Consider the following 22194-nt stretch of genomic DNA (forward strand, 5'->3'; position numbering starts at 1 on the left):
TCCGTACATAAATGATTTTTACTGTAGAAGAAAATTAATGTTTTCAAGTTAAAATATTTTTCTGGTTCAACTTGATTGATTTGGACTCACTTTATAAATAAAGTGTCCGTGCATAGAAGAAACAGAAAAAAGGGGGTGAATGATTGGAATCCTACCATCAGATGAAGTATGGGGCCCCTTGGCCTTCCGGACCTAGGAACTCCGGAGGGCTAAAACAAGGGGAAGGGATGGAATGGGCCCCAGAGCTTGTATCAGATGGTTACCAGCACTCAGTCACTGCAGCCAACGCATTTCGACCATCTCCTGGGTCTTTGTTAAGGCTGGATACATAGTGACTGATCAGGGTTTATATACCCTTAGGATGACTCACTTCCTGTTTGGGATACCTCAAACAGGAAGTGGTAGTGGGGCATAAAACATATCAACTGGGGTTGTAAATTATACTTTCTAAATGATTTTCTATGTAGGTCCACCTATAATGTACAACTGCTTCTATTTTTTTAAAACATTGTTAATGTGCAACAAATAAATGTCCTTTATAAGTTATTCATCGGGAGTGACATGAGTTTCCTAAAAGATGCAGACCACTGTTCCTCATATAAGGTTCCTTATTCTGGCCCTGATTCAGAGCCGGATGCTCTGACAGAGTGCTCGCTCTGAATCAGGGCCGTCCCTCTTAGTTTTTAGAGCGACCACCCACAGCTATAGCGAGCGGCCAAAAAGATGGTCGCGATGGTCAAGACCATCGCGACCATTGGGCTTACGACGAGACCCTTGTGGTAGGGTCTCGTTGCCGCAAGCCCTGGAGTGCTTTCGGCTCTTTCAGAGCCGAAAGCACTCCCACTAACATCACTTGTGATGTCAGTGGGGCCGGCCCCAGACTGTAGGCGTTCCCATGGGAACGCCTCCATCTGGGCAGCCACGCCCCCGGCATGCCCACCAAAGGGGGTGTGCTGTCACTCGCCATCGACAGCACGCCACCTTTGTAGCAAGACCCATAGCGACGGCTTGCCCGTCGCTATCCGGATCTCGCGCATGCGCACGACAGAGCTGGCTCCGTCGCACGTATGCCCACTGCCCCAACATTGACCCACTTGCGAGCGCTCGTGAGCGGGTCTGAATTAGGCCTTCTGTTCCCTCATGGTAGCCGGACTTTCTACTTCCGCATACCACGTCTATTCTGGTAAATGGAGCCTTCCGTCTCGGTACGCTGCTTTCCGAACTTCCGGTTTCTCCAGGAAGTGACGTGGCGCAATATCACCTGTTGTTTCTGAAGCAGAGTAGCGGACATTTTGTTTGAGGGCGATAGTTTCCATGGCAGCGGGAACATAACGTCCTTTTGTTCCGGCTTCTATTTTCTCAGGGCTGAAGGAAAAGATCGTAGACTTCCCCTCTCATAATCTTTTTTCTTTCAAACATTGCTTCCATTTATTTGGAACTTAAATGATGCTTTATTTTTCTTTAGATTCCTATGTAGGTACACTTAAGGACGGATAATTCTTTTAGAGGCATTGTTGTCATGGATTTCCAGATGTATATATAGAGAATGGACATAATAAATTCACATTTAATAAAGGATATAAATAATGAAGGTAAATAACTTAGATGGGTCATAACATACTAAATATATATATATATAAACACACATATATATGAAAATTAATGAGTATGTATTGAAAGATATCGAGGAGATACATAAAATGGACAGGTAAAATTGGGGGTTAGACCAATTAAAAAGAGAAACATGAAGGAATTGGTTTATAAGAACCACTTAAATTCAAAACCTGCATTTAGGCCCACAGCAATGAGGGTTTTCAGATAAAAAATCCAGCGCATTTCAGCCCTTGCTAGCCGATCTTCAACATTTTTTTGTCTCCAATTTGGTCTAATATTTCCAATTCCAATAAGATATTTTAAACCTCCAGAGGAGCAATTATGTAATTTTTTTAAATGTTCCGGTATTGAATGTGGTACTGTTCCTTTTTTAATATTCTTCAAGTGTTCTCCTATACAGGTTTTTAGAGGTCTGGTGGTCCTCCCCACATACCAAAGGCTACATTGACACGCCAATAAATATATTACGTTATTCGTATTACACGTACTGAATTGGTTAATTTTATATATTTTGCCAATCACAGTAAATTCTTCAGTTTTTGTCCCTTCTCCCTTAATGGAGTGACGAGCAATACAAAGTCCGCATCTGTGAAATCCTTTAGTTCTTATGAGGGATCTGTGTGTTTCATCTGATTAACTTTTTACTAGTTTATTCTTTAAATTAGGTGCCTTCCGATAGAAAAAATATTCAAGAAGAAAGAAAGCATCCTATACGGTGCACTCAGAACCAACTTATGCTAAAACTTATACTTTTATTGATATATAGTAAAATAATATATGAGAATCGGTGAAATATTAAAATAAAATAGAAGTGTAAGAAAAGATAGTGTGTTTAAAATATAATGGCTGCTAATAAAAATATGTGAATCTATTGTGTCTTTATTTCTAGGCTTATCTGCTCTATTTAACTGCACTGATGGTTGAAGTTTTAAGTTGTCAAAAAAGGACACTATATTTCTTTATAGATTATTTCAAAATATACTGATATAGAGCTCAGCTAAATTAATTTAAATAGTATCCTATGGTCCAAATAAACATTATGTTACTTTTTTATTTGTGTCCTTTAATATCTCTAACACTTGTAAGTCATTGACATAAGTACACCTATCCAATAGTTTATATTCAATAATATATAATATCACTTAATAATAATCAATATCCTAAGTGCTGTAAACTGATATATACGTTTGAAAAAAACTGGAGACAGATTAGGTGCTTTAGTTATAGGTTTTATTTTTCTAATACATTCGGTAGCTCATCATCAGCTTTTCCCCAGTTTCAAGGCTAACAATTATCACAGCAATAGGCGTCAGGTTAGGACATGTGTATAAGAGATATTACCCTAATGTAACTTATCATAAACTATTCCACTGTCTCAATAATTAGCCTCAACACCCGCGATAGTGCTGTTGGCTATCGCTATATGTATAAATTAACACACTGTTACTTAGTGATTCATCTCATATTGTGGCTATCATTAGCCACGGTAACAGGCACCAAATAGTAACTATTATCGGGTAGAATAGAAAGGGAAGAAAGCCTATGGTGAAATGGCCGTTGGCGCCCTAAACGGCTGCTAAAAATTATGTGATCTTATATTGTGTTATACTGCATCTAATGAGGAAATGTTGTTACATATTGTGTCCCAGTGAAACTTAATATCCAGCGCTGTGACTATGATAAATTAATATAAGAGAACCGCCGAACAGCGGCACTGTTACATGCTGTGTCCCACTGAGCAGCGGCATAGTTACACACTGTGTCTTACAGAAACTTGATATTCAGCGCTGTGACTATGAAAGGTTATACAAAAGAACCGCCGAGCAGCGTTACCATATACGAGTAGAGTACGGACTGCAAGCGGGATTCTCTATCTTTTCTACCCGATAATAGTTACTATTTGATGCCTGTTACCGGCGTCCTAAATGGCTGCTAAAAATTATATGACCTCATATTATATTATACTGCATCTAATGTGGAGGTGTTGTTACATACTGTGTCCCATTGAAACTTAATATCTAGCGCTGTGACTATGATAAATCAATATAAGAGAACCGCCGAATAGCAGCACTGTCATATGCTGTGTCCCACTGAGCAGCAGCATAGTTAGACACTGTGTCCCATAGAAACTTGATATTCAGCGCTGTGACTATGAAAGGTTATACAAAAGAACCACTGAGCAGCATTACCATATATTAGTAGAGTACGGACTGCAAGCGGGATTCTCTACCTTTTCTACCCGATAATAGTTACTATTTGGTGCCTGTTACCGTGGCTAATGATAGCCACAATATGAGATGAATCACTGAGTAACAGTGTGTTAATTTATACATATAGCGATAGCCAACAGCACTATCGCGGGTGTTGATGCTAATTAATGAGACAGTGGAATAGTTTATGATAAGTTACATTAGGGTAATATCTCTTATACACATGTCCTAACCTGATGCCTATTGCTGTGATAATTGTTAGCCTTGAAACTGGGGAAAAGCTGATGATGAGCTACCGAATGTATTAGAAAAATAAAACCTATAACTAAAGCACCTAATCTGTCTCCAGTTTTTTTCAAACGTATATATCAGTTTACAGCACTTAGGATATTGATTATTATTAAGTGATATTATATATTATTGAATATAAACTATTGGATAGGTGTACTTATGTCAATGATTTACAAGTGTTAGAGATATTAAAGGACACAAATAAAAAAGTAACATAATGTTTATTTGGACCATAGGATACTATTTAAATTAATTTAGCTGAGCTCTATATCAGTATATTTTGAAATAATCTATAAAGAAATATAGTGTCCTTTTTTGACAACTTAAAACTTCAACCATCAGTGCATTTAAATAGAGCAGATAAGCCTAGAAATAAAGACACAATAGATTCACATATTTTTATTAGCAGCCATTATATTTTAAACACACTATCTTTTCTTACACTTCTATTTTATTTTAATATTTCACCGATTCTCATATATTATTTTACTATATATCAATAAAAGTATAAGTTTTAGCATAAGTTGGTTCTGAGTGCACCGTATAGGATGCTTTCTTTCTTCTTGAATATTTTGTCCATGTTATATAGCATCAAGGTAGCACCCTCATAAAATTGATAAGATTAATAAAGAAAATTATATTGGAGGTAATTTATTCCCCATGTATATGAAGATGATTGCAATTATGAGGTTTTGAACCTAAAAGTAATATAAGATAATATAATACAAATCCAGTTTTCTGGACACTGGTGCGGGATTTTTTCACAACAAGCCTTCCGATAGAAAAAGGATGGGGCTGGTGGAATAATTTCTTTTAATACTGGATCACTTAGCAGGATTTCCGAATATTTTTTAACAATTCTCTCAGCATCTTTATATTCACTATTATATTGCGTAAAGAAAGCCCATTCCACTTTGATATTTTTCTTCTGATTCTTTGATCTTGGTACTAGAAGCTTTTTTCTTTCAGTTTGGAGGGCCATTCTTTCTGTTTTCTTTAACATGGTAGGTTCATAGCCGCTTTGTAGAAATTGGTCTTCCATGGTTCTAACTTTTTGTTGAGAGACTTCATTTTCTGTGCAGTTACGTCTGAGACGTATATATTGGCTCCTTGGAATCCCTTCAAGCCACTATTGGTTTGTATATATGTACTGGAATCTGTGGTTTTTTTGTACCCTCTGGTGTGGATTTGATCATCCTTTATATATATTTCCAGATCCAGAAAATGTACAAAATGGACAGTCTAACATCCAGTCTTTCGTCCTTCATAGACTATCATCTTCAATCTCTGGTTAAAAATAATAATTCATATTTAAGAGACATTATGGACATTCTAAACAAATTGGAGGACATAAAGTGGGAAAAGAATATGATCCTAGTAACGGCAGATGTATCGTCCCTCTATACTGTTATTAACCATGAGCACGGTAAAGAGGCCATTTCACACTTTTTATCCAACACAGAGATAAAGGAGGATTTTAGAAATTTAATTTTAGAAAGCATTGACTTCATTTTAAAAAATAAAAATTTTTCTTCAAAGGCAACTTTTATTTGCAATAACAAGGGACTGTGATGGGGACCAAGTTTGCCCCCAGCTTGTTTGTTTATGGCTCATTGGGAAAATAAAAAGATACAAGAAGAAACCTATGGGGCGAACTTGGTCCGATGGTTTCGTTATATTGATGACATTATTTTTATTTGGAAGGGGACTGAAGATAATTTGAAACTTTTTATGGAGGATCTTAATACAAATGAAAGAAAATGGGATTTTGGTACCTACCAGTAAATCCTTTTCTCTGATTCCACAGGGGACACTGGAGGTGCTTACGCTGGGGTATAGAGGCGTGGATAGCTGGAGCTGGCACTTTAAAATTTAGAAGTGTGAAGCTCCTCCCCCTCTATGCCCCACCAGCCCACAGTTTAGAAAATGAAGACTGAGAGGAGGTGGAGAACAAGCGGAGTGAAAATGAGAGAAGAACACACAATAACTGAATCATACAACATACAGAACAAAACCGAACAGGCAGGCTAAGAGCACAGAGGTGGGCGTCCAGTGTCCCCTGTGGAATCAGAGAAAAGGATTTACCGGTAGGTACCAAAATCCCATTTTCTCTTTCATCCACTAGGGGACACTGGAGGTGCTTACGCTGGGGACGTCCCAAAGTTATCCCCACAGGCGGGAGTGCTCTGTGGCGCCTGCAGAACAAGGCGGCCAAAATGGGACGCCGAAGAGGCAAACGTATCAAATTTGTAAAACTTGACAAACGTGTGAACTGAAGACCAAGTGGCCGCATGACACAATTGTGACGTAGATGCTCCTCTACCGGCCGCCCATGACGCACCCACAGAACGTGTGGAATGAGCCAAAATAGACGAAGGAGGCCGATGGTTAGCACTAACATAAGCCTGATGAATAGTCAGCCGGATCCAACGTGCTAAAGTCTGCTTAGACGCTGGTCAACCCAACCGAACCGCATCATAGAGGACAAAAAGCGACTCCGACTTATGAAGGGAAGCAGTCCTGTCAACATAGATGCGGAGAGCCCTAACCACATCCAAGGTAGAAGAACCAGAGTCCTCCACCAATGATGGTACCACAATAGACTGATTGATATGGAAAGCCGACACGACCTTAGGAAGGAAGGCGGCTATCGTCCGGAGTTCCGCTCTATCCGCAGGAAAAACGAGGTAAGGAGGTTTATACGAAAGAGCCCCCAATTCCGAAACCCTTCGAGCCGAAGCGAGAGCCAAGAGGAATACCATCTTCCAAGATAGGTACTTAAGATCAACCTCCTCCAAAGGTTCAAACATGGGCGACTGAAGGAACAGAAGAACTAGATTAAGATCCCATGGATCAATTGGATGTACAAAAGGAGGTTGCACGCGCAAGACCCCTTGAAGAAACGTCTGCACCTCAGGAATGAGGGCCAATTTCCTTTGAAAGAAAATGGAAAGGGCAGAAACCTGCACCTTTAAGGTTCCCAGACGAAGGCCAGAATCCAGACCCGTCTGAAGGAAAAGCAGAAACCGGGATAAGCGAAAGGTCCTAGACGGAAGATCCCGACTGGAGCACCATGAGATATAAGCACACCAGATGCGATGATAATGCGCAGCCGAAACTGGCTTCCTGGCGCATAGCATGGTGGGAATAACCGCATCTGGGATACCTCTACGTCTTAGGATATCGGTTTCAAGAGCCACCCCGTTAAACGTAGCTGCGCTAAGTTGGGGTGTATGAAAGGACCCTGCTGTAGAAGATCCGGGGGCAGAGGAAGGGGCCACGGATCGTCTGATAATAGGGACCGAAGGACCGAGAACCAACTTTTCCGAGGCCAGTTCAGGGCCACGAGAATTACCGAGGCTGACTCCTGTTTTATTATTTTTAGAAGACGAGGAAGAAGGGGAATCGGAGGGAAAAGGTAAATGAAGTCGTAGGTCCACGGACTCGTCAGAGCATCTACTGCTTCCGCCTGTGGATCTCGAGTTCTTGACATGTATACTGGAAGCTGACAATTCAATTGTGACGCCATGAGATCCACCTGAGGACATCCCCATTGACGTATCAGCGCGTTGAATACGTCTGGATGAAGCTTCCATTCCCCGGGATGGACATCCTGTCGACTTAGGTAATCTGCTTCCCAGTTGTCCACACCCGGAATGAATACCGCTGACAGGATTATTGACTGATTCTCGGCCCACCGGAGGATCCGAGTTACCTCTCGCATAGCCATGCGACTCCGAGTCCCTCCCTGTCGGTTGATGTAAGTGACAGCCGTTGCGTTGTCGGACTGAACTCTTACCGGACGAGCCTTTAGCAACTCTGTTGCCTCTATCAGAGCATTGTAAATCGCTCTGAGTTCCAACACATTTATGGGCCACTTCTGTTCTAGAGGGGACCATCGACCCTGAAAGTGATAATCGATGACTACTGTGCCCCATCCTCGAAGGCTGGCATCCGTGGTTATGATGATCCAGTCCCACATTCCGAACTGTTTTCCTGCTAACAGATTGCTGGATTGTGTCCACCAAAGAAGGGCTACTTTGGTAACCGGGCTCAGACGAATCTGTCGATGTAGGCACAGATGAGACCCTGACCCCTGTGCTAGCAGGTCCAGCTGAAACACCCTGGAGTGGAAGCGGCCAAACTGTAGTGCCTCGAAAGCTGCTACCATCTTCCCCAAGAGACGCAGACAAAGAAGCAGGGACACCTTCCTTGTTCTGAGGACCTGCTGCACTAACAACCGGATATCCCAGGCCTTGTCTATTGGAAGAAAAACCCTTTGTGAGGCCGTATCCAAGATCATGCCCAGAAACAGAAGTTTCTGGGACGGATTGAGATTTGATTTCTTGAAGTTGATTATCCAACCGTGTTGGATTAGGGTCTGATATGTCAGTAAGGCCTGATTTGATAGAAGAGATACCGATGGAGCCTTGAGAAACAAGTCGTCCAAATAAGGGATTATGTTCACTCCTGATGATCGAAGGAGAGCGACCATGACTGACATGAGTTTGGTGAAGACGCGGGGAGCCGAGGATAACCCGAACGACAATGCTCGAAACTGATAATGATCCTTCACTATGGCGAAACGCAGAAAAGCCTGGTGAGGTTCCCAAATGGGAACATGGAGATAGGCATCCTTGATATCCAGGGATAATAGGAACTCCCCTGGTTCCAAGCTCGCTATGACTGACTGCAGACTTGAGGTTTAAGATGGGCCTGACCGAGCCATCTGGTTTTGGTACTACAAACAGGTTCGAGTAAAACCCCAAACCTCTCTGATGTTCCGGAACCGGAACCAGTACAGATGATACTACTAGAGACTGGATAGCCTCCTGTAAAACCTTGGCCTTGCTTGCAGGCATTGGCAGACTTGTGGTGAAGAACTGAGGTGGAGGGATGACCTCAAAGTCTATTCGGTACCCCAGGGAAATTAGTCTGCGGATCCACGGTTCTGTAGAGGTATGGTTCCAAACCTGTTGAAAGTTTTGCAGGCGGGCTCCCACTGCAGGAGGTCCCAGGTGGGACGGAAGACCATCATGCCACCTGCTTTTCCGCTGGTTTAGGCTCTGGTCTACGTGCAACAGGGTGTGGACGACCTCTACCTCTGCCACCTCTATGTTGCGTGGGAGCACCTCTGGCTCTACCACGAAAGGAATGTGGTGCACGAAAGGAATGAAACGAAGGTCCATTGTAAGATCTTCTGGGAGCTGGAGCAACCAACGGGAGGAAGGAAGACTTACCCCCCATGGCCTGGGATATCCATTTGTCCAGTTCCAGGCCAAACAGTATATCGTCAGTGAAAGGTAAACCCTCCACTGCACGCTTGGATTCTGCGTCCGCTTGCCAAGCGTGCAACCAGAGGGCTCTGTGGCCCGAAATAGCAGAAGCAGATATGCGAGCATTAATCTGACTGATATCTTTCGAAGCTTCTCCCAGGTACACTGCAGACTAACGGATGTGTTCTGCTAGTAGACGTAACTCTGCTCTGGAGGTACCAGCGTCCAAACCGGTAATCAACTGGTCAGCCCAGCCGACCACTGCCTTGCTAACCCAAGCGGTAACAAGGGTGGGTCTAAGTTGAGCACCCGCTGCAGTATAAATTGATTTTAGCGTTGTCTCCAACTTACGATCCGAAGGATCCTTTAGTACTGTAGCTCCCGGTACTGGGAGTGCTGTTTTCTTAGAGAGACGGGAGACTGACGCATCTACTGGAGGGGGTGTTTCCCACTTTTCCATCATGGATGATGGAAAAGGATAGCTAGACGGAAACCGGCGCGGAATTTGGAACCGTTTATCCGGTTGCTTCCAGGCCGCTGAGAGCTGATGTTGAAGTTGCTGTGAGAATGGAAAAACCGCAGAGCTCTATGGTTGTTCATGAAATAATTCACACTCCTGGGATGCAGGTATTACATCCTCAGGTAGATTCAGAACTTTTCTGACCGCCAAAATTAGAGATTCCACCCCGGGAGAAGTGTACTCTAATTCTTGAGGGGAAGCATCCTGTAATGCTTCCTCCAATTCCCCCTCTTCTGTTTCCTCCGTAGCGAGGAATTCTTCGTATGACTCTTCTGATTGGAGAACAGTCGCCATAGTAAGCTTTTGTGTCGGTCTTTGGTAGGAGGTGCAGGGTGCAGGCACCACTGTACCCATAACCTGTACCAGGGTGACTTGGTTAGCCCCGCCACCCAGGGAGGTTGAGACTTACGTGCCTCAGCTAACTCAGACGTTAAATCCGTCATTACTCCTACCATGTCAGCAGCCCATGGAGGAGCAGGTGAGGCAGTAATAGCCATAGGAGGATCTAGTGCTATACAAGCATCACATAACATGCGGCTTGGATAGTTTGTTGTTACACTTAGACATACTTGCCTACTTTTGAAAAAGCATTTCAGGGAGATTGTAAAAGCAACACTTATGAGCGCGGTGGTAAAGTGGGTGTGTACTACTACATCTGAGAGGCGTGTCATAAAATTTACTCCCATCCAAATGTAAACGAGCACCAAAGCAGTTAGTAAGATGTAAATGTTGATGAAAACACACTGATACTTTTCAGGGCTTGCTGATGTATTGTGTTTTACAATGGGTTCCATATTGGGTGGCCAAGAGGAACTTTAGGTGCAATCAGGAAGATTACTAAACTCTTCAGGAAATCAGGGAGATTGCTACTATTTCAGGGAGTCTCTCTAACAATCAGGGAGAGTTGGCAAGTATGGTCTGGCCAGGCATTTCAGTACAGACCGGCACGTGGTGGCCGACAGGTGACTCTAGTTGCCTCAGCATGGGGAGCTGCACACTGCCTTGGTGCCATTGTGTGGCAGCACCCATTAAGTTTAAAATAACAGCATTTTGCTGAGAAGTGTGCAGCATACTTGCCTACTTTTGAAAAGTATTTTCAGGGAGATTATAGCTTGTAGTAGAATGCGCCAGCGTGAGCGTGTCATGCTCCACCCAAAGGGTGTGTCTATCTCCAGTTATGGGCGTATCTATTGCCGCTCAGGGGTGTATCCTGTGTCCAGTGAAAACTAAAGTACAGTACTGGCTACACTCTACCTGTACTGAATGTACCTCCTCTGAGTCCCATCCTTCGCCCTCAGCCTTGGAACACTGCTCAGTGTGCACTGTGCAGCTGCGTCACCTCCATGACATCATCCAGCTGATTTACCAATTATGGATCATGGTTAGGGTTACCACCCTTTTATTTTCAGATTCCCAGACAGACATATATAAAATACATACACACACAAATTATTAAATTGCCAAGAATTAAAGTGCATGTGTCTCAAATTGTTTAATTTTTCATACAATAAATATAGAATTATACAAATGGACCCATAAAAACCACAAATTCCCATTATTTGATATTGGAAAATCAGCAGATCAGATTGTATTCAGTGGAATGGCTCCTGAGCATGCATGCAGTGGCAACCCAATAAAACTACTGGTAAGCTGTAGGATCCGGATGTTGTGAACTGTGTTTGTCTATTAAATAAGAGACTACTTAGGTACAACCCCCTCCTTAATATGCAATCAGAACCCCCCAGCCCCCTCACCCTTGGTTTAGCTTACCATATTGAAGACATGCAGATTGCAGAGGCTCTGCATACTGACCTGAGTTTGACTCTAGTTGCCTTGGCAGTGGTCAGCAGGGCATTACACAGGATCACTCAGCAGCAGACATCAGCAGCGCAGAGCTCCGCAGCCAGGACCCGGTCATGTGACAAGGCTGAAGCAGCCCAGGAGAACAGTCTGGGGGTGGGAGAAGTCTGTGTGCATACAGCAGGGGGAAGGCACCATCTGGGGCACCCAGCAAGGCTATCAGGAGTGCAGTGCCTCGAGCTACAGGTGATTAGCAGCAATCATTGTTGCAGCTCTGATCAAGAATGGGGGGGTCCTCCTTGCCGGCTCCTGTCTAAGCTGCTTCCTGGTCAGGTGGTGCGCGACAGGGGTGGGTGTAGGGAGCAGCAGGCACAGGGTTGGGGCTGACCCGTCCTCTCGTTCAGGCTCCACCCCCGTCAAATTTGGACTTGACAGGGGAATCCGGGACTTTCTATTTACAATGCGGGGTAGCAGGAGACTCCACAGTGATCCGGGAGTCTCCCGCAAGATGCGGGAGGGTAGGCATGTATGCACTTAGAACAGACAAACATCTTTTGAGCCGCTTTTGTTCTGTTTGACATGGATACACACAGTCACCCAGACACAGAGGAACAGCAGTGAAAATAGAAATAAAGCAGAAGGCTGGTTTGGGACACAGAGGAAGAGGCACTCCCCACTCTTTCCCACAGATTAGATTCCCTGCCAAACACCCCAGTGTTACTCACAACCTCTTGTCAAGGATGTAGTCAGGAGAATCAGCCTTCTGTAGTGGAGAGATGCAGTCTTTAAAACAGGTTAAACACGGCAGCCACACTGTGCACACAGCCGCTGCCGCGTTATCTAGACAGGGATCCCGCTCTATTGAGAGAGGAAGCCCGCGCTGTTAGGCTCCGACCCCTTTCTTTATGCCCCAAGGGCTTGAAAATAGCTGCCCCCGCTGCCGGATCATCTCCCCCCCTGTGCAAGCCCCGCTGAGTAGGAGCCGCTAGCCGCGCTCATCAGTGGGGAGAGGGGAGATAGATGTAATTACTGAGCAGCGCTATCGCGCTCTCTGAAGCCAGCGCTGGCCGCAGGACAGGAGACAGGGGATGTGCAGGTGATTCATACTCACTGCACTCCCTCTCCGGACGGCTCCTCTGAACAGTACTCTCATGAAGTCAGCTCTGTGTGTGTGCTGTGTGCGGCATTAAGGAGCTGTCAGATGCTTTTGGTTAAGCACTGTACACTCCTTCCTGTAACAGGGTGCCAGTAACCCGGACCCCACCTTTAGAGAGGTGGCGAAGGGTACTTAAAAAAAATTATGTAAAAGATGCTTAAAATAAGAAAGAAAAACTAAAAATAAAATATATGAAATAAAATAAATAAATTATGTGCTTGCTGGAGCACAGCAGGTTGTGACCAGCTCCACGGGCACATTTTCTAAACTGAGGGCTGGTGGGGCATAGAGGGGGAGGAGCTTCACACTTCTAAATTTTAAAGTGCCAGCTCCAGCTATCCACGCCTCTATGCCCCAGCGTAAGCACCTCCAGTGTCCCCTAGTGGATGAAAGAGAAATATATGTTTAACGTTCACTTCAAGTGACACCCTTGTACATTTTCTGGATCTGGAAATATATATAAAGGATGATAAAATCCACACCAGAGGGTACAAAAAAGACAGATTCCAGTACATATATACAAACCAATAGTGAACATCATAAAATATGGCTTGAAGGGATTCCAAGGAGCCAATACATACCTCTCAGACGTAACTTCGCGGAAAATGAAGTCTTTGAACAACAAGTTAGAACCATGGAAGACCAATTTCTACAAAGCGGCTATGAACCTACCATGTTAAAGAAAGCAGAAAGAATGGCCCTCTAAACTGAAAGAAAAAAGCTTCTAGTACCAAGATCAAAGAATCAGAAGAAAAATATCAAAGTGGAATGGGCTTTCTTTACGCAATATAATAGTGAATATAAAGATGCTGAGAGAATTGTTAATAAATATTGGAAAATCCTGCTAAGTGATCCAGTATTAAAAGAAATTATTCCACCAGCCCCATCCTTCATCTATCAGAAGGCACCTATTTTAAAGAATAAACTACTAAAAAGTTCATCAGATGAAACACACAGATCCCACATAAGAACTAAAGGATTTCACAGATACGGACTTTGTATTGCTTGTCACTCCATTAATGGATAAGGGACAAAAACTGAAGAATTTACTGTGAATGGCAAAATATATAAAATTAACCAATTCATTACGTGTAATATGAATAACGTAATATATATTTATTGGAGTGTAAATGTGGCCTTAGGTATGTGGGGAGGACCACCAGACCTCTAAAAACCTGTATAGAAGAACACTTGAGGAATATTAAAAAAGGAACAGTACCACATTCAATACCGGAACATTTAAAAAAATTACATAATTGCTCCTCTGGAGTTTTAAAATATTTTATTGGAATTGGAAATATTAGACCAAGTTGGAGACAAAAAAATGTTGAAGATCGGCTAGCAAGGGCTGAAATGCGCTGGATTTTTTATCTGAAAACCCTCATTGCTGTGGGCCTAAATGCAGGTTTTGAATTTAAGTGGTTCTTATAAACCAATTCCTCCATGTTTCTCTTTTTAATTGGCCTATCCCCCAATTTTACCTGTCCATTTTTTATGTATCTCCTCGATATCTTTCAATACATACTCATTAATTTTAATATATATGTGTGTTTATATATATATATTTAGTATGTTATGACCCATCTAAGATATTTACCTTCGTTATTTATGTCCTTTATTAAATGTGAATTTATTATGTCCATTCTCTATATATACATCTGCAAATCCATGACAACAATGCCTCTAAACGAATTATCCGTCCTTAAGTATACGTACATAGGAATTTAAAGAAAAATAAAGCATCATTTTAAGTTCCAAATAAACGGAAGCGATGTTTGAAAGTAAAAAGATTATGAGAGGGGAAGTCTGAAATCTTTTCCTTCAGCCGTGAGAAAATAGAAGCCGGAGGCATAAACAAAAGGATGTTATGTTCCCGCTGCCATGGAAACTATTGCCCCCGAACAAAATGTCCGCTACTCTGCTTCAGAAACAACTGGTGATATTGCGCCACGCCACTTTCTGGAGAAACCGGAAGTTCGGAAAGCAGCGTACCGAGACGGAAGGCTCCATTTACCAGAATAGACGTGGTATGTGGAAGTAGAAAGTCCGGCTACCACAAGGGAACAGAATAAGGAACCTTATATGAGGAACAGTGGTCCGCGTCTTTTAGGAAACCTGGAAGTGATGTCACTCCCGATGAATAACTTATAAAGGACATTTATTTGTTGCACATTAACAATGTTTTAAAAAAAATATAAGCAGCTGCACATTATAGGTGGACCTACATAGAAAATAATTTAGAAAGTATAATTTACAACCCCAGTTGATATGTTTTTTGTGCCACTACCACTTCCTGTTTGAGGTATCCCAAACAGGAAGTGAGTCATCCTAAGGGTATATAAACCCTGATCAGTCACTATGTACTATGTATCCAGCCTTGACAAAGACCCAGGAGACGGTCGAAACGCGTTGGCTGCAGTAACTTAGTGCTGGTAACCATCTGATACAAGCTCTGGGGCCCATTCCATCCCTTCCCCTTGTTTTAGCCCTCCGGAGTTCCTAGGTCCGGAAGGCCAAGGGGCCCCATACTTCATCTGATGGTAGGAATCCAATCATTTACCCCCTTTTTTCTGTTTCTTCTGTGCACGGACACTTTATTTATAAAGTGAGTCCAAATCAATCAAGTTGAACCAGAAAAATATTTTAACTTGAAAACATTAATTTTCTTCTACAGTAAAAATCATTTATGTATGGACACTTTATTAAACAAAGTGCATACGCAACTAATATTTTAACCACTGAATACTATTTATGAAATAGCTTTTCTAACAAAGGCCCTCATTCAGAGCCACTCGCTAGCGGCAGTACGCTCGTTCCGAGCGATGTTCGCACATCAACCAGTCAGTGCGGCCGAAAATCGTTGGTACGCAATATAGCGAGGGCCTGCTATTTTGAGTGACAGAATGAGGCGTATGTGGGTGGTAACAGGGGAAGGTGCTTGAAAACGGGGAGTGGAGATCCGAACGCAGGCGTGCTTAAAGGTCAAAACGGGCGTTTTAAGGGAGTGCATAATTAATACAGCAGCGTCATTGACCACGTCACTTGGTTTTTTTTAACTCAGAACTGCTCGCAAAATAGCAGTTGAAAACACCAACCACAAGAATAGCGAGCAGTTCATACGCTGTACGATGTACTCGATTAATCTAATAAATAGCGGACATGACGTATGGTGCGTGCGGCCAGGGGGCGTTTTTATCAAAAAAACGAGCGTATGTTTTGCTCGCTCGTTCAGACTTAGAGGTGGGAACAGACTGCAATTTGCGAACGGATCATTTGAATAGCCACCCCTTGTTTTTGAACGAACGACCACAAATAGCGAACGGCTCTGAATCAGGCCCAAAGTTTTTATTGTATTTTTGTCTATTATCTATGCATCCATTTTAACATATTTTCCTGCTCTTATTTGCCTCACTGTTAGAGGTTATGCACTGAATTAAAGTCACTATTATTCTAATTTTTTGGTATAAACTGAATTTTATATATAAGAGGGAGAGCGCCAGTGAACTACTTACCGCAAGGTTGAAAGGACCACAGTAGTTCTAGGCAGCAAGAAATACTGTGTATTATTTATCCCCAGAAGCGCCTGTTTCACCTATCCACACATAAACATCTTTTTATATCTACATTTGAACCAAGCTGGAACCCATACCTAATACTGGCGGAAGCTCTAACCCAAGTCCCAATAACAGACCTAATATAAGCTGTGTGCATAAGGAGCGCTCTGACATGGACTGGGTAATGTAGCCCAATGGTTCAAACTGTTCTTTGCTGGAGATATCAAATGTACTCAGACTTCTTCCCCCAAAGTAAGTATTCCCTTTGGAAATTATTTGATTACCTAAAGTATCTAATAACTGCTGAAACATAGCCACTAGAGCAGGATATTGGCAGCCAGGCACCAAGCTGCAACAATCCCTTTCTTTCCCATAATACTTTGCGAAAGGAGAGGATTAGTATGATCAGATATATGAGAATAGGTAAATGTCATGTGTAGTGGTTCTAAAGAGTTCTATGCTGACAGATCAGACACCTGAGTGGCAACAGTTACAGAATAGTAGAGAGAGCTGTCTGTTATCTGAGAGGCTAGATCAAGGCAAACATAAGCGTAATCAGGTCAGTGTGAGTAAAATCAAAGTACACGTACAGCACAAAATTAACAACTAAAGGACAGAGAACTTTATTAGAATTCTATCTAGTCTATACACATAGTAACCTCATTAAGAAAACTTTCAGAGTTGGTTTATCACTTAATGGCTATATGTGGGTGCAGATGTCAGGTCCTGTGCTGGTACAGTCTCTTTACTTTACCTGCCAGCTCTTATGCCATGAAATCCTCATATTTAAGGGTCAATTCAATTAGATGCGAGTTTGCGAAAGTGAAATCATAACACGAAACTCGCATACATCACAGCAATGCACGCACCCCCGAAATGTGAGATTCAATAAGAACTTACAATTCACAGTACTCGTGGCAAGGTTATGCGACTTTTCTACAAAACATGACCTTGGAGAAGCGCATGAATAAAAATGTCTGTAAAGTGATTTTTCAGTTATTTTTTAAAAGGTTGTAAAAAGTTGGGAAAAATACTTTTAGCTCCCACCTTTAAGTTCTAAAAACCTCTCTCCCATCAACAAAACACCTCCACATAGCTGTCCCACATCATTTACACTTCCCCACACCTGTCCCATATCTTTTCCACCTCCACATACCTGTCCCACATCATTTACCCCTCCATGTACCTGTCCCACATCATTTACACTTCCCCACACATCATTTACACCTCCACACACCTGTCCCACATCATTTACACCTCCACATACCTGTCCCACATCATTTACACCTCCACACACCTGTCCCACATCATTTTCACCTCCCCACACCTGTCCCATATCATTTACACCTCCACATACCTGTCCCACATCATGTACCCATCCATGTACCTGTCCCACATCATTTACACCTCCCCACACCTGTCCCACATCATTTACATCTCCACATACCTGTCCCACATCTTTTACACCTCCACATACCTCCACATACCTGTCCCACATCATTTACCCCTCCATGTACCTGTCCCACATCATTTACACCTCCCCACACCTGTCCCACATCATTTACATCTCCACATACCTGTCCCACATCATTTACACTTCCCCACACCTGTCCCACATCTTTTACACCTCCACATACCTGTCCCACATCATTTACCCCTCCATGTACCTGTCCCACATCATTTACACCTCCCCATGCCTGTCACACATCATTTACACCTCCACATACCTGTCCCACATCTTTTACACCTCCACATACCTCCACATACCTGTCCCACATCATTTACCCCTCCATGTACCTGTCCCACATCATTTACACCTTCCCACACCTGTCCCACATCATTTACATCTCCACATACCTGTCCCACATCATTTACACTTCCCCACACCTGTCCCACATCTTTTACACCTCCACATACCTGTCCCACATCATTTACCCCTCCATGTACCTGTCCCACATCATTTACGCCTGTCATCATTTACGCCACATCATTTACGCCTTCCCCATGCCTGTCACACATCATTTACACCTCCACACACCTGTCCCACATCATTTACACCTCCCCACACCTGTCCCACATCATTTACACCTCCACATACCTGTCCCACATCATTTACCCCCTCCATGTACCTGTCCAACATCATTTACACCTCCCCACACCTGTCCCACATCATTTACACCTCCACATACCTGTCCCACATCACACCTGTCCCATTAACACAACACATCCACCTACATATCCCACATCATTTACACCTCCAAATACCGGTCCCACATCATTTACACTTCCCCACACCTGTCCCACATCTTTTACACCTCCACATACCTGTCCCACATCATTTACCCCTCCATGTACCTGTCCCACATCATTTACACCTCCCACACCTGTCCCACATCATTTACACCTCCACATACCTGTCCCACATCATTTACACTTCCCCACACCTGTCCCACATCATTTTCACCTCCCCACACCTGTCCCATATCATTTACACCTCCACATACCTGTCCGACATCATTTACACCTCCCCACACCTGTCACACATCATTTACACCTCCACACACCTGTCCCACATCATTTACACCTCCCCACACCTGTCCCACATCATTTACACCTCCACATACCTGTCCCACATCATTTACCCCCTCCATGTACCTGTCCAACATCATTTACACCTCCCCACACCTGTCCCACATCATTTACACCTCCACATACCTGTCCCACATCACACCTGTCCCATTAACACAACACATCCACCTACATATCCCACATCATTTACACCTCCAAATACCTGTCCCACATCATTTACACCTCCACACACATGTCCCACATCATTTACACTTCCCCACACCTGTCCCACATCTTTTACACCTCCACATACCTGTCCCACATCATTTACACCTCCATGTACCTGTCCCACATCATTTACACCTCCCCACACCTGTCCCACATCATTTACACCTCCACATACCTGTCCCACATCATTTACACTTCCCCACACCTGTCCCACATAATTTTCACCTCCCCACACCTGTCCCATATCATTTACACCTCCACATACCTGTCCCACATCATTTACCCCTCCATGTACCTGTCCGACATCATTTACACCTCCCCACACCTGTCCTACATCATTTACACCTCCACATACCTGTCCCACATCACACCTGTCCCATTAACACAACACACATCCACATACATATCACACATCATTTACAGCTCCAACTACCTGTCCCACATCATTTACACCTCCACACACGTGTCCCACATCATTTACACCTCCACATACCTGTCCCACATCATTTACACCTCCACATACCTGTCCCACATCATTTACACCTCCCCACACCTGTCCCACATCTTTTACACCTCCACATACCTGTCCCACATCATTTACCCCTCCATGTACCTGTCCCACATCATTTACACCTCCCCACACCTGTCCCACATCATTTACACCTCCACATACCTGTCCCTCCTCATTTACACTTCCCCACACCTGTCCCACATCTTTTACACCTCCACATACCTGTCCCACATCATTTACCCCTCCATGTACCTGTCCCACATAATTTACACCTCCCCACAACTGTCACACATCATTTACACCTCCACACACCTGTCCCACATCATTTACACCTCCCCACACCTGTCCCACATCATTTACACTTCCACATACCTGTCCCACATAATTTACCCCCTCCATGTACCTGTCCGACATCATTTACACCTCCCCACACCTGTCCTACATCATTTACACCTCCACATACCTGTCCCACATCACACCTGTCCCATTAACACAACACATCCACATACATATCACACATCATTTACAGCTCCAACTACCTGTCCCACATCATTTACACCTCCACACACGTGTCCCACATCATTTACACCTCCACATACCTGTCCCACATCATTTACACCTCCACATACCTGTCCCTCATCATTTACACCTCCACATGCCTGTCCCATCAACTCACCTCCATACAAAAATACCACATCATTTATACCTCTACACACGTGTCCCACATCATTTACACCTCCACATACCTGTCCCATCAACTCACCTTCACATAAATATACCATATCATTTAAACCTCCACACACCTGCCCCACATCATTTATACCTTCAAATACCTGTTGTTACACATCATGTACACATTCACATACTTGTCCCACATCATTTACACCTTTACATACCTGTTCCACATAATTTGACCCATTACTGAGCCTTTTAGAGAAATTCACCTAAAAACCGACACGTCTTTATTGTCCGTATTATATTATTTAAGCCCCTCCAGGTGCATGATCATTCATTAGGAGGTGTGTACCAGAGATTCTGCACTGTGTCCCAACATTTGTACCTTAAAATAAAGACTTTCCCTACCTCTTCACCTGCTCAGGGGGTGTGCACGAAATTTTTTTTAATTTGCCGGGAAAAGGCAATGCGGGTTTGAAATTGAATTATAAATGCAATTTGCTGTGCAAATTCGCTGTGAAAACATCTCACCCAACTCACTCCTAATTGAATTGACCCCACCATAACCATTAACTATGAAACTATGCCAATTTTTGCACTGCTACTTCGCTGCCGCAAGATTTCTTGTCCCACCTGGCACCACCAGTATCCAGGAGGGATCAGATACTGCAGGACTCAATCATGAACTCTGTGTTACAACGGTGCAACCTTTCTAAGGTGAGCCTTAGACTCAGTTAACCATCTGCTGCATTCTTTTCATTTCATCATTGTAAATCTACATCAAGGGGGGCATAGTGATCTGCTACTGGTAATAAGTTGCTAGTTCCTATATCATGTTACCTCAGTTGTCCTCCAATATAAGCATATTTCTGTGAACATCACCTTGACTTGTTTGTTGAGCTTTTTGCCTTGAAGGAGCATTCCAGACCTTGTTTTAATAACCGTGACTGCCTTCCTTTATATTAGACCCATGGATCTCACATGACTATACTCTCTGTCCTTGACCCCTGGCCTCAGGCAACTCATTTCTCTAGCTCAGGCTTTCTGTCTGAACCCTTCAACTTGCTACTACTTGATTACTCAGACCCATCGCACCTCCAGCTGTGGACTTTCTGCTGCATTGTAACTTCAAGGGGTCTATTTACTAAGCACTGTTAGGAGAGAGAGTGAAAAGTGATAAGAAAGTGATAAGGTGCCAGCCAATCAGCTCCCAACTGTCATCTCACAGGCTGTGTTTGAAAAATGACAGTTGGGAGCTGATTGGCTGGCACCTTATCACTTCCTTATCACTTTTCACTCTGTCTCTTAACACTGCTTAGTAAATAGACCCCCAAATCTGCTAACTCTGACCCCCTGCTGCTGTCTTCAATGTAACCACCAGAGCCCAAACCACAGCACAGCATAGCATTAAGAGGCTGTATGATCGGGCTGCCGGTTTCACAGCCAATGTAGATAAGGACACAAAGCTGTAACTGCCTAAAAAAACCGAAAAGCTTTGGTGTTTATGGGATAGGGTGGTCTGGGCTCTCAGAAACCCGTCGCTGATAAGTAAAAAATCAAATGACAAAATACAAGTGATGTATTAACATTCACCTAGGTGACTGGTTGGGATTATTATTACCTGTATATGTGGGGATTTGCTATGATGCCAGGGTTAGGCAAAAGCTATTCAATGGTCATTCATAAGTCCCCACTAGGATGAACAATATTTGGTGGGTTGTGATGAGATGATTTCTGTCATTCCTGTCTCTTCTTTATGTAATGGAAAATGTTGCTTTCTGGAACTACAGT

At 43.3% G+C, this 22194-nt stretch overlaps 1 protein-coding gene across 1 annotated transcript in view; it reads right to left on the reverse strand.

The window, feature by feature from the left end:
• Positions 1–22194, reverse strand: part of CDHR2 (cadherin related family member 2) — a 156421-nt gene that overhangs the window by 108471 nt on the left and 25756 nt on the right. The window lies entirely within an intron of this gene.

Source organism: Taudactylus pleione, unplaced genomic scaffold, assembly GCF_031769625.1.
Source record: "Taudactylus pleione unplaced genomic scaffold, aTauple2 ptg001990l, whole genome shotgun sequence".
In the NCBI taxonomy this organism is placed as follows: Eukaryota; Metazoa; Chordata; class Amphibia; order Anura; family Myobatrachidae; genus Taudactylus; species Taudactylus pleione.